We start from the raw sequence: 7,692 nt of genomic DNA, 5'->3' as shown, positions 1-7,692 counted from the left end.
ATAACAAAGCTTAGTTTCATGTAATTTTTATTATGTTTTTATTAACATAGAATAGGGTTGATGTCAACTACTAAACTTTTTGTCCACTACGAAACGGTTTTGTCAACTACGAAACGCATCAAAATGTCCACTACGTAACATGGGTTGTACCTTCATATGTGAAGTACTGTCTAATCTTTATCGATAAAATATGGTTCTCCAATTCAGAAAAAAATGAGATTTTTCTAGTATATAAAGTAAACAAACTGAAATGTCTATAAGAAACATTTAAAATTGCAAAAATATGTGTGTTTAGAAGCAGTTTCGTAGGGGACGAAACAGTACACAAATTATGAAAATAATATCATTTTAAAGAGTATTTAAGATTGCACTTTTTGTTTACAAACAGGTCTATAATAGAGGTATTCAAAATAACTCTTGAAAATAAGTTTTAGACTAATTGATTTTCCATTTTTTTTTAGGTCTGAAAGGAACGCTTTTATTGAAAAACGCCCATCTATGTATCGTTGAAAAACGTCATATAGTATTCTTGGAATGGCAGCTCTTTTGTGTTTTATGTTTGAATTCGCTAAGCTCCTGATTTCTATGTTCTATTGTTTGCATAACTTGTTTTATCTTCTTTTGTTCAAGTTGTCGGTTTTTAAAAATCCTCAGTCAGAGCTTATATAGAAACAAGGAGATCTGATATGAATGACAACTATGATGAGACAACTATCCACAAGAGTTAAAATTACGTGGATGTTAGAAATTATGTTGGACACTGCATTGCCATTAACAATGAGCAAAACCCGATGATATTGTATATAGTCAGCCATAAAAGGTCACAACGCTATGAATTGTGAAGCAATTGGAACGAAAAAACTAACAGCCTAATTTATAACGATACAACCTACTAAAAACAAGTATGACAGATAAAAGCCAATGATTTTTCTTTCAAGAAACAAGTTCCTGTGGTGAAACAATAATTATTACGAATATGTATTCCATTTTCATCATATATATATCATTAACCGAAATTGCCACAAAAGGAACCATCTGTTAAAATGACACATCCAGTTACAGTAAGACTATGATCTTGAACCTTATTTACATTTTAGTATCTGTTGTATATTGCTAATATTTGAGGTATTTATATTTTTTTTTTAGCTTGAACGACCTTTGGTGGTTTATAGAATAAACCGGTTGTGCTGATATCTTCATAAAAGCACTAACCGACGCTCCCCTAGTTTCGACTTGCTAACGACGGGAAGTTTTGTTACTGATTGCAAGTAATAGCCGAGTTTTCGATGCAAACTGTTTCAAATTAAATGTCTGTGAGAAAAGATTTACATTTTTGGTCGAACGATTTTAATATTTCCACCTTATTGATGTTTGCATGACAAACATTATTCTGTCTTTAATGCCAGGTCTGTTAACTTTTATTTAGTTTCATATCATCTGAATGTGATAGTTTCCTCTAAGTTACTAATCAGGTTTTAGGGTTAACCAGTTTGTCTGTCACTTTGAAATGAGGGTATATTATTATATGAACGCCCAGAATGTGTACTAAACAGCACCAATATTAAAAAAAAGGAAACATTAAATGTAATTATCTGTTAATATTTCGGTTATGATGTAAAGTTAATCATGTCTGCTGACAATCTATTCTGATTTAAGTATAACGATCTTGAATTTTATACAATTAAAGTCTAAACACAAAAACGTTTGTATAATTCTAAAATTTCAAAAATATCGTAGGTCATATAGGTATTTATACAACATACACTGCATAGATATGCTTCTAATAGATATAGAAATGTGGGATATGAACTGGCACATTTCTAAATTTTTAAAGATGACAAAGTGCATCAGAAGCTGCGTATTTAAACATCCAAATAAGTATAGCAGTTTGAAAATGATGAACAAATAATAATACATTTTGACAAAGGTTAAGTAATTGAACGTGGGTGCGTACTTGTACATCCCAAATGAATAGAACCCAGCGAATTAAACTTGTATAATTCAAGGATTTTAGAGTACACAAAGCTAAAGAAATAGCAACAGAGACTGTGTAGTAATATTTGATTTTATATAAACCATGCAAATAGAAAGCACTGTGCGAACTACGACTACACCTTTTCAATTATCCCATTTTGTGTCAAAGTTTATAATTCTCTTATCCAAATCCATCCTGAGATAGGGTATCCTCTCTAGACCAAGCAGTGTTATGATCTATGATTTTAATGGTATGATTATATATGGGGCCCACACTCACGGTGCGTTACACTTTGAAGAATTGTTGTAAAGACTCTCATATACTTTGCGATATACTATCTCGTATCAAAGATCTATGATATCAGAAAGTAGTATCAATGTCTTTTGTTATTTAGCAATTTTTGTCAGGTTGCTGTCTTATTTACTTGATACTTACGTCTACTTTTCCTTAACAGCTATACAGTCTATACAAAGTCACACCTCAAGGTTTAATTGTGCATAGGTCATTGGACGTGTGTACGGACGTGACAATACGAGGCCTGTTGAAAAGAAAGAGTATGGCATTTTTCATTGTGTTTAAGTACACAGTCACATTTATGGATAGGTCAGCAGGGGTTGGGGCGGGTATTTAAGGGCGGAATGGCCTATCATGGCCAACAAACCAACTTTGTGCAATTATGTTTCACTACTGTAACAGATTATACTGACCTGTTTTGTTATTTAAAGTAGTGGGGAAACTACCGGTTCTGGCGACTTTTGTCTAATGTTAACCCTATGGGGAAAAGGTAGCCTCCTAAGAGGTAGCCTCCCGATGTGAGGCTAATTTTAATGACGTCAATTTAAGTATTCTGACATTAATTAATTGTTTTTATTGGATAATTTATAGATGTGTGTGTGTGTGTGTGTGTGTGTGTGTGTGTGTGTGTGTGCATGTGTGTGTGTGCGTGTTTGTATGTATCGATTAAAAGTTTTGCTTATGTAAATATGAGCAAGGAATTATCCAAATTGATTCTCCTTTTGTGTGATTGTATTCCTTTAAGTTTCGACTTCTTGGTACCACACTTGTAATAATAATAACAATAGTATGTACAATATTTAATATCCCCGTCAATGGGTCGGAGAGCCATCCACATGGTGCCTTTACAAAATAACAAAATTATATATAACTATTTTATACATCAAAATAAAAGGATTAGAGAATCGTCTACCACTCAACAGTATCTCTAACCTCACGAAAGGGCCAACAGTATGCTATCTTTTGTGCAGGGGTGTAAACTGTCGAGACTTGAAGTTAGTCTTTCCGGGATAGTTAACTCTCTCAAATATCAGATAAATCGCGAGCTTTAATCCAAGAGTTGAATTTCTTTGGCCAGTGTAACCATTTCACATAATATTGTTTGTTGGGTCCTCTGCCTTTCGTTTTGAGGATTTTTTCAACTTTCCACATATCGTCTTCCCGAACATCCACTTTCTGAACTTCTGATTGGTAGAAGGTTCCTGAAATTTCTTCGTCTTGAAAATCAATAAGTCGATAAACTGGAAGCCCACCACGTAATATTCTTTGAGATATTTTAAATATCTCTCCGCTCCATTTCTCATCGTATTCCCTGGTAAAAGGATTTCTTACGTATGTAATCCGAACTTTATCACCGATTTTGAAACGGAAAGGTTTTCGTGCTTTCTCTGTCTTAGGTTGTAATCTTTTCGGCCAATACATTTTCCACCACAGGTTGGTCTCTTTAGATATGTTGACTTTATCTGGTGCCATGCCAATCGTTCTATGGAAGGTCTTATTGTAGCTGTTAGCAAAATTCTGTAAGTTATCCATTTAGTCATATGACTGCTTACTGGTGATAAATCTCATGATTTTTGATTTAATAGTTTTAATAACTCTTTCAACGTAATTAGCTTTGATTTCTGTATTTTGTGCAAATAAATGTTGGATATTTTTCTGTTTTAGGAGAGATTCTACTAATCTTGATCTGAATTCTTGTCCTTTATCCGTTCTTATTCTGTTTGGTGATCTTCCTTCTGATAAAACATGTTTCAAAGCATTCGCCACGGATTCGCCTTTCTTATTCTTTAGAGGTCTTAGCCATACATATTTAGAGAATATGTCAATCACCACCAATATGAAATTATATCCACTGTTAAATTTCGAAAATTTAGACATGTCCATCAAATCGACATCCCATTGGTCGTCTATTCCAATAACGATGACTCTGTTCCGCTGAAACGACCTTTTTAATGGTCTTTGTAAACTGTATGTTTCCTGTCGTTGTAGCCATTTTCTTATTTTATATTTACTGAGAACGAATTTTCCATCTGTTCGAACAAATCTGTACAGTTTATCAGGCCCTGCAAAACTCGCTGGGTTAGCTGGATTGTAATAAATATTCCTCAAGTACTTTTCCCAAGAGGCCATCTTTACACATGGAATGATGACTATAAAATAATATACAGAGTACAACGTTCTCATATTTATATAGTTGAGCTTTCATCGTCTTCATCCTCCTCCTCCTCTTCCTCTTCATCGTCATCAATGCTATTTTCACTTTCAGAACCATCAATATTTGTTTCGTTATCAATAGCTTCATCTAGAAAACTTTCCAACATAGGTTTATATTTCCTGATGGCTATTTTAATGGCTTTCTCGTAGTCCATGCCATCGTTAACTAATCCTGTAATCATTTTCATGACTTTGCCATGCAGTTTACCATTTTGCAACTGTATTAAATACTCAATTAAACTACTATATCTGGACAAAAACTGATCCATATCCTCGTCTTTTAGTTTGCGATTAGCCTTACTCATGGCGTGGTCTTCTTTCATGTCACCATCCATGTATTTATCAACTTTTTCTTCCCATATATCTGCATTTGCCTCTCTGGCAAGTTCAGCTAATTTTATAAAAGCCATATCTTCTCCATCTTCTATATCAATTTCGTTTACACGAGACTTCTTTGAGGGTATATCTTCATCCTCAAATTCCCTTTTTCTTTTTAAATCATTATTTTCTGGGCACCACTTATTCATATGTCTAGCTAAACCCGGAACGCTTTCAAAGACTACACCACAATCATCACATGAAGGCATGATTTCTTTCTCGTCCGGTAAATACGTCTGTTCACTTTGAAATGATTCTTCAAACTGAGGTGGTTCTAGTTCTTTTCTGCTGATATACTCTTCAGAAACACCTCCACCAATCATATTCTTGTTTTCAAATATATTAAGTTTTAGTCTGTCGTCTTCCGGTGTATTCTGTTTCAAATCAACGAATAGACTCCCATATGGTTGTTGTGTCCCCTCTTTGTACTTATTCATGAATTTCTTCGGATTATTAGGATACATCTGTCTAGCAAATATGGCTGGCCCAACTTGATCACGTGGGTTTTTGAATAGGACTATATACTGGCTATTGATGCTCATGGTTCTACTCTCCTTTCCCTTCGAGAACGCATTTTGCAGTATACAAGCTACACTTAGGTTTCTGTGATGGCTGCCCTCCACAAAGAGTTCACAAACATCCTTACTATTGGTGACGTCTCTCATTAAATCGTCTAGGATGATTAAACTTGGATATCTAGAGTCAATGAATGAGTCATCATTCAAATTTTCAGGTAAACCTTGAACAAATAAAAGGTTTTTAATGGTTTGTTGCAGTTCACTAAATAATGGCTGCCACCGTTTATAACACCAGACAATCCTCTCAGGTGATGGTGTAATCATAGTCCGTGCTCGCTCCAATAATGTTTTCATCCAAAACGTCTTACCTGAACCAGTAGGTCCAGCCAGCATCATAGTGAACGGATGATGTAGTATCACATTCTTTGGCGGCGGCGGCGGTGGTGGTGGTGGCGGCAGCGGCGGTGGTGGTGGTGGTGGTGGCGGCGGTGGTGGTGGTGGCGGAGGCGGCGGCGGCGGTGGATATGCATCATTGACCTGCGGATATGGTTGACTGATTCTATGTTTGTTTCTTTGGTGTCGCAACATGACGTCTTTTCTCGAAAATTCTGAACCACAATCTGGACAAGTATTCGACATCTTTGAGAGTTCTTTAAACACGTCCACTTCCTTCGAATGACAGACTTAGAGTGATTAAAACATTGATTTTCATCCTTTTTATATTCTCCAATGTCCATAGGCCAAACTTTGTATCCCATCATCTAGTAAGTACCTTTTATCATCATAAGGGGATAAGCCCAGTTTGTTGATTGATATATTATATAACGTATGGTCATATGAACGGATCTGTGTCATGGTAGACATGTGGATTTCTTTGTTGAATAAACTTTGTTTATAATGTTCGTGTCTTGTGTCATGTTTGATCACACTCTTCTTTATACCCTTCGCTGTCTTCTTCTCGCATAGTTTTTTATTCTCTTCATATATCAATGAGTACATCTTTGACTTGAGACCAACAAATTCCTGTATGGGAATACCATGAGTTTCGTCTTTCATCTTTCCTAACACCTTTTTATTTAAAGTGCTATAACGACGATGTTCAGGGTTATACTCTGACGTATCAAACAAGTGTTTATCCTCCATCATATCTTGATATGTATCATCAGTGTTGATGTTGTAGCATAGCGAGTCAGTGTCCGTAAACAAAAGTGTTGCTCTAGATCCATATTTATCCTTTATGTAATTATAATGGAAATCATACATAAGTGTCTTTGACAAATCGAGAATAGTGAATCCCACGTAGATGGGTCTGTTTAAGTATAATCGTTGTTTCAGCATGTGAACAGCCACCAAGTCGTCGTTGAATATTTTGAAGGCATGAAATGTTGGTTTACTGATTAATTTTCTGGCCTTTGATTGGTCATTCAAAAGTTTTATATCTGTTCTCTTCCTTAAATTTTCCATCGTCTTTCCAAAGACTGCATTATTCATGAGTTTGAAAAAGTCCTTTTTGAACTCATTTGTTGCAAGCTTTCTCTTCTCTGTGTTGAAATCGATATATGTCTTTAGCCAGGGTCGTTGTTCAAATGTCATGACTCTATGGATCTTTGTTAGTTTCATTCCAAGTGATAAGTAGAGCTTTACATTTCTGTAATGTACCACGTATTTTTGCTTTGGATGTAAATTTGGTATCAATTTTTCTGTCGAGGTACCTTTTAAGCTTAAATCATCCAATAGCTTTTTGGCATAGGGTGATAACATATCATTTGTGACCTTCAATTTTTCTGGAGCAAGTGGATATTCATTGTGGTCGTCGTGTAGCTCTCTTGGATATTCTAAGTCAACTTCTAATATATAACCATTTTCACTGTCGTCTGCAATGTCACATATGTTTAGGTTCTCAATTTCAGAATCGTTGATCCATCTGAAACCTTCAACTGGGAGTGCCTGTGACATGGCCCATCCGTATAAGTTGTTGGCATCTAGGTACATCACGTGATTAATGGGTTGATTTTGATCATAGCTTGGTACATGTTTATTGTTAGCTTTGGCATGGCGATGGGATATCATTGATATTCCACCTCTTAAACCTTTCTCTATAAACAAATGCATGTCTATGTCAGTGAGTAATTCCAACTTAACACCTGTCATTTTCAAGGCAGCTTGCCAGGCTAAACCGGGTGATGTATAAAAATGTGCAGCATCCAGTCCATAGTAGTTGAGACGTCGGCTAATGCAAGAACATCTGATAGTACGTATAGATCGTGGTACTGTCCGAGATTCTGTATGTTAAACAATTGCCATACGTGTTGT

The sequence above is a fragment of the Mytilus galloprovincialis genome, chromosome 3, assembly GCF_965363235.1.
Source record: "Mytilus galloprovincialis chromosome 3, xbMytGall1.hap1.1, whole genome shotgun sequence".
In the NCBI taxonomy this organism is placed as follows: domain Eukaryota; kingdom Metazoa; phylum Mollusca; class Bivalvia; order Mytilida; family Mytilidae; genus Mytilus; species Mytilus galloprovincialis.
This window is presented reverse-complemented; position numbering follows the sequence as displayed.